The 17,989-nt window shown below is 51.5% G+C and overlaps 1 long non-coding RNA gene across 1 annotated transcript in view; it reads right to left on the bottom strand.

The window, feature by feature from the left end:
- The window catches only part of LOC130300476 (uncharacterized), a 44,531-nt gene extending 37,271 nt beyond the window's left edge, over positions 1-7,260 (bottom strand). The window contains exon 1 of the long non-coding RNA XR_008851329.1: positions 7,008-7,260. This is a non-coding gene — a long non-coding RNA (uncharacterized LOC130300476). The remainder of the gene's footprint in view (positions 1-7,007) is intronic.
- Positions 7,261-17,989: the final 10,729 nt, after the last annotated feature.

Below are 17,989 nucleotides of genomic sequence, written 5' to 3'. Positions count from 1 at the left end.
AAGGGAACGCTTTCACTGGCACAATGGCAACAAGATCCGGCGAGGGAGTGCAGGGGAAGTGAGGTATAAGTAGGGAGTGCACAGGTGATAACACTGATTAGGCCTGCTGCACCAATTAGTGGCGCAGTGACCCTTTAAATTGCAGAGACCCGGCGTGCGCACGCCCTAAGGAGCGGGGCCGCGCGCGCCGGGACAACACAGACAGGGAACGGGTCAGGTACGGGAGCCGGGATGCGCATCGCGAGCGGGCGCCTCCCGCATCGCGAATCGCATCCCGGCTGGGAGTGATATTGCAGCGCACCCGGCCAGCAGGTCTGACCGGGGCGCTGCGAATGAGAGAATGCTGCGAGCGCTCCGGAGAGGAGCGGGGACCCGGAGCGCTCGGCGTAACACAAGTCTTGATCTTTTCACCTGTCCCACCAATGCTTTTGGGTTCAATATTCTGAATATACTCATTGCTTTGTATTTTATTTATTCTCTTATTATTGTACTATGTTCTATTAGTCACATGAAGGTGACTTTTTAGTGGTTAATTAATAAAGAATACATTTTTTTCAGTAGCAGTGGCTCTAGTTGTTCTCCTTTTGTGTTCTATGTTATTGATGGAGCTATACTGTATTACTTTTTAATAGACCCTCAGCACTAAGTACTTTTAAAATGTGGGTTCAATTTTGTAACACAACATTATAGTGCTGTATATTTTTATGTCTAAAAATGTATTTTCTGTCTGACCACAGTGCTCTCTACTGACACCTCTGTCCATGTCAGGAACTTTCCAGAACAGGTGGAAATCCCCATAGCAAACCTATCAACCATGGGCCTATGGTGCAGGTGATCAGCCCGGGATCTATGGTGCAGGTGATCAGTCCGGGATCTATGGTGCAGGTGATTATCCCGGGATCTATGGTGCAGGTGATTATCCCGGGATCTATGGTGCAGGTGATTATCCCGGGATCTATGGTGCAGGTGATCAGTCCGGGATCTATGGTGCAGGTGATTATCCCGGGATCTATGGTGCAGGTGATTATCCCGGGATCTATGGTGCAGGTGATTAGCCCGGGATCTATGGTGCAGGTGATCAGTCCGGGATCTATGGTGCAGGTGATCAGTCCGGGATCTATGGTGCAGGTGATTATCCCGGGATCTATGGTGCAGGTCAACGGTCCGGGGTCTATGGTGCAGGTGATTGGCCCCGGGGTCTATGGTGCAGGTGCTTGGCCCCGGGGTCTATGGTGCAGATGATCAGCCCACGGTCTATGGTGCAGGTGATTATCCCGGGATCTATGGTGCAGGTGATCAGCCCAAGGATGTATAGTGCAGGTCACCGGTTCGGGGTCTATAGTGCAGGTCACCGGTTCGGGGTCTATGGTGCAGGTGATGATTCCAGGATCTATGGTGCAGGTCACCGGTCCGGGGTCTATGGTGCAGGTGATCAGCCCAGGATCTATGGTGCAGGTTACCGGTCCAGGGTCTATGGTGCAGGTGATTGGCCCGGGGTCTATGGTGCAGGTGATTGGCCTGGGGTCTATGGTGCAGGTGATTGGCCTGGGGTCTATGGTGCAGGTGATTGGCCCAGGGTCTATGGTGCAGGTGATTGGCCCGGGGTCTATGGTGCAGGTGATTGGCCTTGGGGTCTATGGTGCAGGTGATTGGCCCGGGGTCTATGGTGCAGGTGATTGGCCTCGGGGTCTATGGTGCAGGTGATTGGCCCGGGGTCTATGGTGCAGGTGATTGGCCCCAGGGTCTATGGTGCAGGTGATTGGCCTCGGGGTCTATGGTGAAGGTGATTGGCCCCGGGTTCTATGGTGCAGGTGATTGGCCCAGGGTCTATGGTGCAGTGATTGGCCCAGGGTCTATGGTGCAGGTGATTGGCCTGGGGTCTATGGTGCAGGTGATTGGCCTGGGGTCTATGGTGCAGGTGATCGGCCAGGGATCAATGGTGCAGGTGATTGGCCCAGGGCCTATGGTGCAGGTAATTATCTCGGGGCCTATGGTGCAGGTAATTAGCTCGGGGCCTATGGTGCAGGTGATCAGCACGTTCTCTAAAGGTGAGGGGATGATCCCCTATGGTGCAGGGGATCAGCCCCGGGGGTCTATGGTGCAGGTGATTGGCCCCGGGGTCTATGGTGCAGGTAATTGTCCCCAGGGTCTATGGTGCAGGTGATTGTCCCCGGGGTCTATGGTGCAGGTGATTGGCCCGGGGTCTTTGGTGCAGGTGATTGGCCTGGGGTCTATGGTGCAGGTGCTTGGCCCCGAGGTCTATGGTGCAGGTGATTGGCCCAGGGCCTATGGTGAAGGTGCTTGGCCCCGGGGTCTATGGTGCAGGTGATTGGCCCCAGGGTCTACGGTGCAGGTGATTGGCCCCGGGGTCTATGGTGCAGGTGATTGGCCTGGGGTCTATGGTGCAGGTGCTTGGCCCCGAGGTCTATGGTGCAGGTGATTGGCCCAGGGCCTATGGTGCAGATGCTTGGCCCCAGGGTCTATGGTGCAGGTGATTGGCCCCGGGGTCTATGGTGCAGGTGATTGGCCTGGGGTCTATGGTGCAGGTGATCGGCCTGGGGTCTATGGTGCAGGTGATTGGCCCGGGATCTATGGTGCAGGTAATTATCTCGGGGCCTATGGTGACGGTAATTAGCTCGGGGCCTATGGTGCAGGTGATCAGCACGTTCTCTAAAGGTGAGGGGATGATCCCGTATGGTGCAGGGGATCAGCCCCGGGGGTCTATGGTGCAGGTGATTGGCCCCGGGGTCTATGGTGCAGGTAATTGTCCCCGGGGTCTATGGTGCAGGTGATTGTCCCTGGGGTCTATGGTGCAGGTGATTGTCCCCGGGGTCTATGGTGCAGGTGATTGGCCTGGGGTCTATGGTGTAGGTGATTGGCCTGGGGTCTATGGTGCAGGTGCTTGGCCCCGAGGTCTATGGCGCAGGTGCTTGGCCCAGGGCCTATGGTGCAGGTGCTTGGTCCCGGGGTCTATGGTTCAGGTGATTGGCCCTGGGGTCTATGGTGCAAGTGATTGGCCTGGGGTCTATGGTGCAGGTGATTGGCCTGGGGTCTATGGTGCAGGTGATTGGCCCGGGGTCTATGGTGCAGGTTATTGGCCCGGGGTCTATGGTGCAGGTGATTGGCCCGGGGTCTATGGTGCAGGTGATTGTCCCCGGGGTCTATGGTGCAGGTGATTGGCCTGGGGTCTATGGTGCAGGTGATTAGCCTCGGGGTCTACGGTGCAGGTGATTGGCCCGGGGTCTATGGTGCAGGTGCTTGGCCCTGGGGTCTATGGTGCAGGTGATTGGCCCGGGGTCTGTGGTGCAGGTGATTGGCCCTGGGGTCTATGGTGCAGGTGATTGGCCCTTGGGTCTATGGTGCAGGTGATTGGCCCTGGGGTCTATGGTGCAGGTGATTGGCCCTGGGGTCTATGGTGCAGGTGATTGGCCCTGGGGTCTATGGTGCAGGTGATTGGCCCGGGGTCTATGGTGCAGGTGATTGGCCCTGGGGTCTATGGTGCAGGTGATTGGCCCTGGGGTCTATGGTGCAGGGGATCAGCCCGGGGTCTATGGTGCAGGTGATTGTCCCCGGGGTCTATGGTGCAGGTGATTGTCCCCGGGGTCTATGGTGCAGGTGATTGGCCCCGGGGTCTATGGTGCAGGTGCTTGGCCCTGGGGTCTATGGTGCAGGTGCTTGGCCCTGGGGTCTATGGTGCAGGTGATTGGCCCTGGGGTCTATGGTGCAGGTGATTGGCCTGGGGTCTATGGTGCAGGTGATCGGCCTGGGGTCTATGGTGCAGGTGATTGGCCCGGGATCTATGGTGCAGGTAATTATCTCGGGGCCTATGGTGCCGGTAATTAGCTCGGGGCCTATGGTGCAGGTGATCAGCACGTTCTCTAAAGGTGAGGGGATGATCCCGTATGGTGCAGGGGATCAGCCCCGGGGGTCTATGGTGCAGGTGATTGGCCCCGGGGTCTATGGTGCAGGTAATTGTCCCCGGGGTCTATGGTGCAGGTGATTGTCCCTGGGGTCTATGGTACAGGTGATTGTCCCCGGGGTCTATGGTGCAGGTGATTGGCCTGGGGTCTATGGTGCAGGTGCTTGGCCCCGAGGTCTATGGTGCAGGTGCTTGGCCCAGGGCCTATGGTGCAGGTGCTTGGCCCCGGGGTCTATGGTTCAGGTGATTGGCCCTGGGGTCTATGGTGCAAGTGATTGGCCTGGGGTCTATGGTGCAGGTGATTGGCCTGGGGTCTATGGTGCAGGTGATTGGCCTGGGGTCTATGGTGCAGGTGATTGGCCCGGGGTCTATGGTGCAGGTGATTGGCCCGGGGTCTATGGTGCAGGTGATTGGCCCGGGGTCTATGGTGCAGGTGATTGTCCCCGGGGTCTATGGTGCAGGTGATTGGCCTGGGGTCTATGGTGCAGGTGATTAGCCTCGGGGTCTATGGCGCAGGTGATTGGCCCGAGGTCTATGGTGCAGGTGATTGGCCCGGGGTCTATGGTTCAGGTGATTGGCCCGGGGTCTATGGTGCAGGTGATTGGCCCTGGCGTCTATGGTGCAGGTGATTGGCCTGGGGTCTATGGTGCAGGTGATTGGCATGGGGCCTATGGTGCAGGTGATTGGCCTGGGGTCTATGGTGCAGGTGATTGGCCCGGGGTCTATGGTGCAGGTGATTGGCCCTGGGGTGTATGGTGCAGGTGATTGGCCCCAGGGTCTATGGTGAAGGTGCTTGGCCCCGGGGTCTATGGTGCAGGTGATTGGCCCCAGGGTCTACGGTGCAGGTGATTGGCCCTGGGGTCTATGGTGCAGGTGATTGGCCCGGGGTCTATGGTGCAGGTGATTGGCCCTGGGGTGTATGGTGCAGGTGATTGGCCCCAGGGTCTATGGTGAAGGTGCTTGGCCCCGGGGTCTATGGTGCAGGTGATTGGCCCCAGGGTCTACGGTGCAGGTGATTGGCCCCGGGGTCTATGGTGCAGGTGATTGGCCTGGGGTCTATGGTGCAGGTGCTTGGCCCCGAGGTCTATGGTGCAGGTGATTGGCCCAGGGCCTATGGTGCAGATGCTTGGCCCTAGGGTCTATGGTGCAGGTGATTGGCCCCGGGGTCTATGGTGCAGGTGATTGGCCTGGGGTCTATGGTGCAGGTGATCGGCCAGGGATCAATGGTGCAGGTGATTGGCCCAGGGCCTATGGTGCAGGTAATTATCTCGGGGCCTATGGTGCAGGTAATTAGCTCGGGGCCTATGGTGCAGGTGATCAGCACGTTCTCTAAAGGTGAGGGGATGATCCCGTATGGTGCAGGAGATCAGCCCCGGGGGTCTATGGTGCAGGTGATTGGCCCCGGGGTCTATGGTGCAGGTAATTGTCCCCGGGGTCTATGGTGCAGGTGATTGTCCCTGGGGTCTATGGTGCAGGTGATTGTCCCAGGGGTCTATGGTGCAGGTGATTGGCCCGGGGTCTATGGTGCAGGTGATTGGCCTGGGGTCTATGGTGCAGGTGCTTGGCCCCGAGGTCTATGGTGCAGGTGATTGGCCCAGGGCCTATGGTGCAGGTGCTTGGCCCTGGGGTCTATGGTTCAGGTGATTGGCCCTGGGGTCTATGGTGCAGGTGATTGGCCCGGGGTCTATGGTGCAGGTGATTGGCCCGGGGTCTATGGTGCAGGTGATTGTCCCCGGGGTCTATGGTGCAGGTGATTAGCCTCGGGGTCTATGGCGCAGGTGCTTGGCCTCGGGGTCTATGGTGCAGGTGATTGTCCCTGGGGTCTATGGCGCAGGTGATTGGCCCGAGGTCTATGGTGCAGGTGATTGGCCCGGGGTCTATGGTTCAGGTGATTGGCCCTGGGGTCTATGGTGCAGGTGATTGGCCCGGGGTCTATGGTGCAGGTGATTGGCCCTGGGGTCTATGGTGCAGGTGATTGGCTCTGGGGTCTATGGTGCAGGTGATTGTCTCCGGGGTCTATGGTGCAGGTGATTGTCCCCGGGGTCTATGGTGCAGGTGATTGTCCCCGGGGTCTATGGTGCAGGTGATTGTCCCCGGGGTCTATGGTGCAGGTGATTGTCTCCGGGGTCTATGGTGCAGGGGATCAGCCCTGGGTCTATGGTGATCAGCCCGGGATCTATGGTACAGGTGATTGGCCCCGGGGTCTATGGTGCAGGTGATTGTCCCCGGGGTCTATGGTGCAGGTGATTGTCCCCGGGGTCTATGGTGCAGGTGATTGTCTCTGGGGTCTATGGTGCAGGGGATCAGCCCTGGGTCTATGGTGATCAGCCCGGGATCTATGGTACAGGTGATTGTCTCCGGGGTCTATGGTGCAGGTGATTGTCTCCGGGGTCTATGGTGCAGGGGATTGTCTCCGGGGTCTATGGTGCAGGTGATTGTCTCCGGGGTCTATGGTGCAGGTGATTGTCTCCGGGGTCTATGGTGCAGGGGATCAGCCCTGGGTCTATGGTGATCAGCCCGGGATCTATGGTGCAGGTGATTGGCCCCGGGGTCTATGGTGCAGGTGATTGTCCCCGGGGTCTATGGTGCAGGTGATTGTCCCCGGGGTCTATGGTGCAGGTGATTGTCCCCGGGGTCTATGGTGCAGGTGATTGTCTCCGGGGTCTATGGTGCAGGGGATCAGCCCTGGGTCTATGGTGATCAGCCCGGGATCTATGGTGCAGGTGATTGGCAGGGGGTCTATGGTGCAGGTGATTGTTCCCGGGGTCTATGGTGCAGGTGATTGGCCCCGGGGTCTATGGTGCAGGTGATTGGCCCGGGGTCTATGGTGCAGGTGATTGTCTCCGGGGTCTATGGTGCAGGTGATTGTCCCCGGGGTCTATGGTGCAGGTGATTGTCTCCGGGGTCTATGGTGCAGGTGATTGTACCCGGGGTCTATGGTGCAGGTGATTGTCTCCGGGGAATATGGTGCAGGGGATCAGCTCTGGGTCTATGGTGATCAGCCCGGGATCTACGGTGCAGGGGATCAGCAGTCCAGGAATATTATTATGTAAATACATGCTGCACAATCACGCTGCTCATCACTTACCGGTCTTGACACAGCCGAGCACTGGCTCCCCAATTAGATGCAGGGAGACTGGGGGTCACGAGGGGCGGATCAGCAGACCAGGCCCCAGAGGAACCATCCAGTCTGAGGACTTATGAGAGAAGTGCGCTTTCAGGTGGTGATGCCAGAAAATACAGGAAGATATCTCCCCTCCCCCGCGGGGACACTCACCCGGGAGAATGGTCGGATCGGACCGCGGTCACCCATAGATTACACCGTGTGGGCGTCTCCTGCCTCACGGCCAACGTAACCTGCGTCACTAACACCGTGCGCTGCGTCCTGACGTCATGACGTCTCTCCGCACTATGAGGTACGAGCCCGCCCGCTAATCGTCTGTGGAGCAGAGAGGGCGCTAGAGAGTGCGGCCCCTGGGGGTGTCTGCAGGGAGCGGGATGTGATGGAGCCCGGCCTCAGGGACAGCGTTACCCGCCACTCAGGGAGGTAAGAAACATAAAATGTGTGATGGATCGGGGAATAGAATGTGTGATGGGGCCGGGAATATAATGTGTGATGGGTCCAGGAATATAATGTGTGATGGAGCCGGGAATATAATGTGTGATGGGGCCGGGAATATAATGTGTGATGGGGCCTGGAATATAATGTGTGATGGAGCCGGGAATATAATGTGTGATGGGTCCGGGAATATAATGTGTGATGGAGCCGGGAATATAATGTGTGATGGAGCCGGGAATAGAATGTGTGATGGGGCCGGGAATATAATGTGTGATGGAGCCGGGAATATAATGTGTGATGGAGCCGGGAATATAATGTGTGATGGGGCCGGGAATATAATGTGTGATGGGGCCGGGAATATAATGTGTGATGGAGCCGGGAATATAATGTGTGATGGAGCCGGGAATATAATGTGTGATGGGGCCGGGAATATAATGTGTGATGGAATATAATGTGTGATGGGTCCGGGAATATAATGTGTGATGGAGCCGGGAATATAATGTGTGATGGGTCCGGGAATAGAATGTGTGATGGGGCCGGTAATATAATGTGTGATTGGTCTGGGAATATAATGTGTGATGGGGCCGGGAATATAATGTGTGATGGGTCCGGGAATATAATGTGTGATGGGGCCGGGAATATAATGTGTGATGGGGCCTGGAATATAATGTGTGATGGGGCCGGGAATATAATGTGTGATGGGGCCGGGAATATAATGTGTGATGGGTCCGGGAATATAATGCGTGATGGGGCCGGGAATATAATGTGTGATGGGGCCGGGAATATAATGTGTGATGGGGCCGGGAATATAATGTGTGATGGGGCAGGGAATATAATGTGTGATGGGTCCGGGAATATAATGTGTGATGGGGCCGGGAATAGTGTGATGGAGCTGGGAATATAATGTGTGATGGGGCCGGGAATATAATGTGTGATGGGGCCGGGAATATAATGTGTGATGGGGCCGGGAATATAATGTGTGATGGGGCCGGGAATATAATGTGTGATGGGGCAGGGAATATAATGTGTGATGGGGCCGGGAATATAATGTGTGATGGGTCCGGGAATATAATGTGTGATGGAGCCGGGAATATAATGTGTGATGGAGCCGGGAATATAATGTGTGATGGAGCCGGGAATATAATGTGTGATGGAGCCGGGGATATAACGTGTGATGGGTCCGGGAATATAATGTGTGATGGGTCCGGGAATATAATGTGTGATGGAGCCGGGAATATAATGTGTGATGGGGCCGGGAATATAATGTGTGATGGGGCCGGGAATATAATGTGTGATGGGGCCGGGAATATAATGTGTGATGGGTCCGGGAATATAATGTGTGATGGGTCCGGGAATATAATGTGTGATGGGGCCGGGAATATAATGTGTGATGGAGCCGGGAATATAATGTGTGATGGGTCCGGGAATATAATGTGTGATGGGGCCGGGAATATAATGTGTGATGGGGCCGGGAATATAATGTGTGATGGGGCCGGGAATATAATGTGTGATGGGGCCGGGAATATAATGTGTGATGGGGCCGGGAATATAATGTGTGATGGGGCCGGGAATATAATGTGTGATGGGGCCGGGAATATAATGTGTGATGGGTCCGGGGATATAATGTGTGATGGAGCCGGGAATATAATGTGTGATGGAATATAATGTGTGATGGAGCCGGGAATATAATGTGTGATGGAGCCGGGAATATAATGTGTGATGGGTGTGGGAATATAATGTGTGATGGAATATAATGTGTGATGGGGCCTGGAATAGAATGTGTGATGGAGCCGGGAATATAATGTGTGATGGGGCCGGGAATATAATGTGTGATGGGGCCGGGAATATAATGTGTGATGGAGCCGGGAATATAATGTGTGATGGAGCCGGGAATATAATGTGTGATGGGGCCGGGAATATAATGTGTGATGGGGCCGGGAATATAATGTGTGATGGAGCCGGGAATATAATGTGTGATGGAGCCGGGAATATAATGTGTGATGGGTCCGGGAATATAATGTGTGATGGAATAGAATGTGTGATGGAGCCGGGAATATAATCTGGAATATAATGTGTGATGGGGCCGGGAATATAATGTGTGATGGGGCCGGGAATATAATGTGTGATGGGGCCGGGAATATAATGTGTGATGGAGCCGGGAATAGAATGTGTGATGGAATATAATGTGTGATGGGTCTGGGAATATAATGTGTGATGGAGCCGGGAATATAATGTGTGATGGGTCCGGGAATATAATGTGTGATGGAGCCGGGAATAGAATGTGTGATGGAGCCGGGAATATAATGTGTGATGGAGCCGGGAATATAATGTGTGATGGGTCCGGGAATATAATGTGTGATGGATTAGAATGTGTGATGGAGCCGGGAATATAATGTGTGATGGAATATAATGTGTGATGGAGCCGGGAATATAATGTGTGATGGAGCCGGGAATATAATGTGTGATGGGGCCGGGAATATAATGTGTGATGGGTCCGGGGAGATAATGTGTGATGGGGCCGGGAATCTAATGTGTGATGGAATATAATGTGTGATGGGGCCGGGAATATAATGTGTGATGGAGCCGGGAATAGAATGTGTGATGGGGCCGGGAATATAATGTGTGATGGAGCCGGGAATATAATGTGTGATGGAATAGAATGTGTGATGGAGCCGGGAATATAATGTGTGATGGAGCCGGGAATAGAATGTGTGATGGGGCCGGGAATATAATGTGTGATGGAGCCGGGAATATAATGTGTGATGGGTCTGGGAATATAATGTCTGATGGGGCCGGGAATATAATGTGTGATGGAATATAATGTGTGATGGGGCCGGGAATATAATGTGTGATGGAGCCGGGAATATAATGTGTGATGGGGCCGGGAATATAATGTGTGATGGAGCCGGGAATATAATGTGTGATGGAGCCGGGAATATAATGTGTGATGGAGCCGGGAATATAATGTGTGATGGAGCCGGGAATATAATGTGTGATGGAGCCGGGGATATAATGTGTGATGGAGCCGGGAATATAACGTGTGATGGAGCCGGGGATATAATGTGTGATGGAGCCGGGAATATAATGTGTGATGGGGCCGGGGATATAACGTGTGATGGGTCCGGGAATATAATGTGTGATGGGTCCGGGAATATAATGTGTGATGGAGCCGGGAATATAATGTGTGATGGGGCCGGGAATATAATGTGTGATGGGGCCGGGAATATAATGTGTGATGGGGCCTGGAATATAATGTGTGATGGGGCCGGGAATATAATGTGTGATGGGGCCGGGAATATAATGTGTGATGGGGCCGGGAATATAATGTGTGATGGGGCCGGGGATATAATGTGTGATGGGGCCGGGAATATAATGTGTGATGGAGCCGGGAATAGAATGTGTGATGGAATATAATGTGTGATGGGTCTGGGAATATAATGTGTGATGGAGCCGGGAATATAATGTGTGATGGGTCCGGGAATATAATGTGTGATGGAGCCGGGAATAGAATGTGTGATGGAGCCGGGAATATAATGTGTGATGGAGCCGGGAATATAATGTGTGATGGGTCCGGGAATATAATGTGTGATGGAATAGAATGTGTGATGGAGACGGGAATATAATGTGTGATGGAATATAATGTGTGATGGAGCCGGGAATATAATGTGTGATGGAGCCGGGAATATAATGTGTGATGGGGCCGGGAATATAATGTGTGATGGAGCCGGGAATATAATGTGTGATGGGGCCGGGGAGATAATGTGTGATGGGGCCGGGAATCTAATGTGTGATGGAATATAATGTGTGATGGGGCCGGGAATATAATGTGTGATGGAGCCGGGAATAGAATGTGTGATGGGGCCGGGAATATAATGTGTGATGGAGCCGGGAATATAATGTGTGATGGAATAGAATGTGTGATGGAGCCGGGAATATAATGTGTGATGGAGCCGGGAATATAATGTGTGATGGAGCCGGGAATAGAATGTGTGATGGGGCCGGGAATATAATGTGTGATGGAGCCGGGAATATAATGTGTGATGGGTCTGGGAATATAATGTCTGATGGGGCCGGGAATATAATGTGTGATGGAATATAATGTGTGATGGGGCCGGGAATATAATGTGTGATGGAGCCGGGAATATAATGTGTGATGGGGCCGGGAATATAATGTGTGATGGAGCCGGGAATATAATGTGTGATGGAGCCGGGAATATAATGTGTGATGGAGCCGGGAATATAATGTGTGATGGGTCCGGGAATATAATGTGTGATGGAGCCGGGGATATAATGTGTGATGGAGCCGGGAATATAACGTGTGATGGAGCCGGGGATATAATGTGTGATGGAGCCGGGAATATAATGTGTGATTGGTCTGGGAATATAATGTGTGATGGGGCCGGGAATATAATGTGTGATGGGTCCGGGAATATAATGTGTGATGGGGCCGGGAATATAACGTGTGATGGAGCCGGGAATATAATGTGTGATGGAATATAATGTGTGATGGAGCCGGGAATATAATGTGTGTTGGGGCCGGGAATATAATGTGTGATGGGGCCGGGAATATAATGTGTGATGGGTCCGGGAATATAATGTGTGATGGGTCCGAGAATATAATGTGTGATGGGTCCGAGAATATAATGTGTGATGGAATATAATGTGTGATGGGGCCGGGAATATAATGTGTGATGGAGCCGGGAATATAATGTGTGATGGAGCCGGGAATATAATGTGTGATGGAGCCGGGAATATAATGTGTGATGGAGCCGGGAATATAATGTGTGATGGAATATAATGTGTGATGGGGCCGGGAATATAATGTGTGATGGATCCAGGAATATAATGTGTGATGGGTCCGGGAATAGAATGTGTGATGGGGCCGGTAATATAATGTGTGATGGGGCAGGGAATATAATGTGTGATGGAGCCGGGAATATAATGTGTGATGGGGCCGGGGATATAATGTGTGATGGGGCCGGGGATATAATGTGTGATGGGGCCGGGGATATAATGTGTGATGGGGCAGGGAATATAATGTGTGATGGGGCAGGGAATATAATGTGTGATGGGGCCGGGAATATAATGTGTGATGGGTCCGGGAATATAATGTGTGATGGGTCTGGGAATATAATGTGTGATGGGGCCGGGAATATAATGTGTGATGGGGCAGGGAATATAATGTGTGATGGGGCAGGGAATATAATGTGTGATGGGGCCGGGAATATAATGTGTGATGGGTCCGGGAATAGAATGTGTGATGGGTCTGGGAATATAATGTGTGATGGGTCCGGGAATATAATGTGTGATGGGTCCGGGAATATAATGTGTGATGGGGCCGGGAATATAATGTGTGATGGGGCCGGGAATATAATGTGTGATGGAGCCGGGAATATAATGTGTGATGGGGCCGGGAATATAATGTGTGATGGATCCAGGAATATAATGTGTGATGGGGCCGGGAATATAATGTGTGATGGAGCCGGGAATATAATGTGTGATGGAGCCGGGAATATAATGTGTGATGGAGCCGGAAATATAATGTGTGATGGGGCCGGGAATATAATGTGTGATGGGGCCGGGAATATAATGTGTGATGGAGCCGGGAATATAATGTGTGATGAAGCCGGGAATATAATGTGTGATGGAGCCGGAAATATAATGTGTGATGGAGCCGGGAATATAATGTGTGATGGGGCCGGGAATATAATGTGTGATGGAGCCGGGAATATAATGTGTGATGGAGCCGGGAATATAATGTGTGATGGGGCCGGAAATATAATGTGTGATGGGGCCGGGAATATAATGTGTGATGGAGCCGGGAATATAATGTGTGATGGAGCCGGGAATATAATGTGTGATGGAGCCGGGAATATAATGTGTGATGGAATATAATGTGTGATGGGTGTGGGAATATAATGTGTGATGGAATATAATGTGTGATGGGGCCGGGAATAGAATGTGTGATGGAGCCGGGAATATAATGTGTGATGGGGCCGGGAATATAATGTGTGATGGAGCCGGGAATATAATGTGTGATGGGGCCGGGAATATAATGTGTGATGGAGCCGGGAATAGAATGTGTGATGGGGCCGGGAATATAATGTGTGATGGAGCCGGGAATATAATGTGTGATGGGGCCGGGAATATAATGTGTGATGGAGCCGGGAATATAATGTGTGATGGGGCCGGGAATATAATGTGTGATGGGGCCGGCAATATAATGTGTGATGGGGCCGGGAATATAATGTGTGATGGAATATAATGTGTGATGGAGCCGGGGATATAATGTGTGATGGAGCCGGGAATATAATGTGTGATGGAGCCGGGAATATAATGTGTGATGGGGCCGGGAATATAATGTGTGATGGAGCCGGGAATATAATGTGTAATGGAATATAATGTGTGATGGGTCCGGGAATATAATGTGTGATGGAGCCGGGAATATAATGTGTGATGGGGCCGGGAATATAATGTGTGATGGGGACGGGAATATAATGTGTGATGGAATATAATGTGTGATGGGTCCGGGAATATAATGTGTGATGGAGCCGGGAATATAATGTGTGATGGGTCCGGGAATATAATGTGTGATGGAATATAATGTGTGATGGAGACGGGAATATAATGTGTGATGGAGCCGGGAATATAATGTGTGATGGGGCCGGGAATATAATGTGTGATGGAGCCGGGAATATAATGTGTGATGGGGCCGGGGAGATAATGTGTGATGGGGCCGGGAATCTAATGTGTGATGGAATATAATGTGTGATGGGGCCGGGAATATAATGTGTGATGGAGCCGGGAATAGAATGTGTGATGGGGCCGGGAATATAATGTGTGATGGAGCCGGGAATATAATGTGTGATGGAATAGAATGTGTGATGGAGCCGGGAATATAATGTGTGATGGAGCCGGGAATATAATGTGTGATGGAGCCGGGAATAGAATGTGTGATGGGGCCGGGAATATAATGTGTGATGGAGCCGGGAATATAATGTGTGATGGGTCTGGGAATATAATGTCTGATGGGGCCGGGAATATAATGTGTGATGGAATATAATGTGTGATGGGGCCGGGAATATAATGTGTGATGGAGCCGGGAATATAATGTGTGATGGGGCCGGGAATATAATGTGTGATGGAGCCGGGAATATAATGTGTGATGGAGCCGGGAATATAATGTGTGATGGAGCCGGGAATATAATGTGTGATGGGTCCGGGAATATAATGTGTGATGGAGCCGGGGATATAATGTGTGATGGGGCCGGGAATATAATGTGTGATGGAGCCGGGAATATAACGTGTGATGGAGCCGGGGATATAATGTGTGATGGAGCCGGGAATATAATGTGTGATTGGTCTGGGAATATAATGTGTGATGGGGCCGGGAATATAATGTGTGATGGGTCCGGGAATATAATGTGTGATGGGGCCGGGAATATAACGTGTGATGGAGCCGGGAATATAATGTGTGATGGAATATAATGTGTGATGGAGCCGGGAATATAATGTGTGTTGGGGCCGGGAATATAATGTGTGATGGGGCCGGGAATATAATGTGTGATGGGTCCGGGAATATAATGTGTGATGGGTCCGAGAATATAATGTGTGATGGGTCCGAGAATATAATGTGTGATGGAATATAATGTGTGATGGGGCCGGGAATATAATGTGTGATGGAGCCGGGAATATAATGTGTGATGGAGCCGGGAATATAATGTGTGATGGAGCCGGGAATATAATGTGTGATGGAGCCGGGAATATAATGTGTGATGGAATATAATGTGTGATGGGGCCGGGAATATAATGTGTGATGGGGCCGGGAATATAATGTGTGATGGATCCAGGAATATAATGTGTGATGGGTCCGGGAATAGAATGTGTGATGGGGCCGGTAATATAATGTGTGATGGGGCAGGGAATATAATGTGTGATGGAGCCGGGAATATAATGTGTGATGGGGCCGGGGATATAATGTGTGATGGGGCCGGGGATATAATGTGTGATGGGGCCGGGGATATAATGTGTGATGGGGCAGGGAATATAATGTGTGATGGGGCAGGGAATATAATGTGTGATGGGGCCGGGAATATAATGTGTGATGGGTCCGGGAATATAATGTGTGATGGGTCTGGGAATATAATGTGTGATGGGGCCGGGAATATAATGTGTGATGGGGCAGGGAATATAATGTGTGATGGGGCAGGGAATATAATGTGTGATGGGGCCGGGAATATAATGTGTGATGGGGCCGGGAATATAATGTGTGATGGGTCTGGGAATATAATGTGTGATGGGTCCGGGAATATAATGTGTGATGGGTCCGGGAATATAATGTGTGATGGGGCCGGGGATATAATGTGTGATGGGGCCGGGAATATAATGTGTGATGGGGCCGGGAATATAATGTGTGATGGAGCCGGGAATATAATGTGTGATGGGGCCGGGAATATAATGTGTGATGGATCCAGGAATATAATGTGTGATGGGGCCGGGAATATAATGTGTGATGGAGCCGGGAATATAATGTGTGATGGAGCCGGGAATATAATGTGTGATGGAGCCGGAAATATAATGTGTGATGGGGCCGGGAATATAATGTGTGATGGGGCCGGGAATATAATGTGTGATGGGGCCGGGAATATAATGTGTGATGGAGCCGGGAATATAATGTGTGATGGAGCCGGGAATATAATGTGTGATGGAGCCGGGAATATAATGTGTGATGGGGCCGGGAATATAATGTGTGATGGAGCCGGGAATATAATGTGTGATGGAGCCGGGAATATAATGTGTGATGGGGCCGGAAATATAATGTGTGATGGGGCCGGGAATATAATGTGTGATGGAGCCGGGAATATAATGTGTGATGGAGCCGGGAATATAATGTGTGATGGAGCCGGGAATATAATGTGTGATGGAATATAATGTGTGATGGGTGTGGGAATATAATGTGTGATGGAATATAATGTGTGATGGGGCCGGGAATAGAATGTGTGATGGAGCCGGGAATATAATGTGTGATGGGGCCGGGAATATAATGTGTGATGGAGCCGGGAATATAATGTGTGATGGGGCCGGGAATATAATGTGTGATGGGGCCGGGAATATAATGTGTGATGGAGCCGGGAATAGAATGTGTGATGGGGCCGGGAATATAATGTGTGATGGAGCCGGGAATATAATGTGTGATGGGGCCGGGAATATAATGTGTGATGGAGCCGGGAATATAATGTGTGATGGGGCCGGGAATATAATGTGTGATGGGGCCGGCAATATAATGTGTGATGGGGCCGGGAATATAATGTGTGATGGAATATAATGTGTGATGGAGCCGGGGATATAATGTGTGATGGAGCCGGGAATATAATGTGTGATGGAGCCGGGAATATAATGTGTGATGGGGCCGGGAATATAATGTGTGATGGAGCCGGGAATATAATGTGTAATGGAATATAATGTGTGATGGGTCCGGGAATATAATGTGTGATGGAGCCGGGAATATAATGTGTGATGGGGCCGGGAATATAATGTGTGATGGGGACGGGAATATAATGTGTGATGGAATATAATGTGTGATGGGTCCGGGAATATAATGTGTGATGGAGCCGGGAATATAATGTGTGATGGGTCCGGGAATATAATGTGTGATGGGTCCGGGAATATAATGTGTGATGGGTCCGGGGATATAATGTGTGATGGGTCCGGGGATATAATGTGTGATGGGGCCGGGAATATAATGTGTGATGGGGCCGGGAATATAATGTGTGATGGGGCCGGGAATATAATGTGTGATGGGTCCGGGAATATAATGTGTGATGGAGCCGGGAATATAATGTGTGATGGGTCCGGGAATATAATGTGTGATGGAGCCGGGAATATAATGTGTGATGGGGTCGGGAATATAATGTGGGATGGAGCCGGGAATATAATGTGTGATGGAGCCGGGAATATAATGTGTGATGGGTCCGGGAATATAATGTGTGATGGAGCCGGGAATATAATGTGTGATGGGGCCGGGAATATAATCTGGAATATAATGTGTGATGGGGCCGGGAATATAATGTGTGATGGGTCTGGGAATATAATGTGTGATGGAGCCGGGAATATAATGTGTGATGGGTCCGGGAATATAATGTGTGATGGGTCCGGGAATAGAATGTGTGATGGGGCCGGGAATAGAATGTGTGATGGAGCCGGGAATATAATGTGTGATGGGTCCGGGAATATAATGTGTGATGAAGCCGGGAATATAATGTGTGATGGGGCCGGGAATATAATGTGTGATGGAGCCGGGAATATAATGTGTGATTGGTCCGGGAATATAATGTGTGATGGAGCCGGGAATATAATGTGTGATGGGTCCGGGAATATAATGTGTGATGGAGCTGGGAATATAATGTGTGATTGGTCTGGGAATATAATGTGTGATGGGGCCAGGAATATAATGTGTGATGGGGCCGGGAATATAATGTGTGATGGGGCCGGGAATAGAATGTGTGATGGAG

This window comes from Hyla sarda, unplaced genomic scaffold (genome assembly GCF_029499605.1).
Source record: "Hyla sarda isolate aHylSar1 unplaced genomic scaffold, aHylSar1.hap1 scaffold_1083, whole genome shotgun sequence".
NCBI classification, from domain to species: Eukaryota; Metazoa; Chordata; class Amphibia; order Anura; family Hylidae; genus Hyla; species Hyla sarda.
The sequence above is the reverse complement of the archived record's forward strand: the minus strand, read 5'-3'. Positions and strand labels throughout refer to the sequence as shown.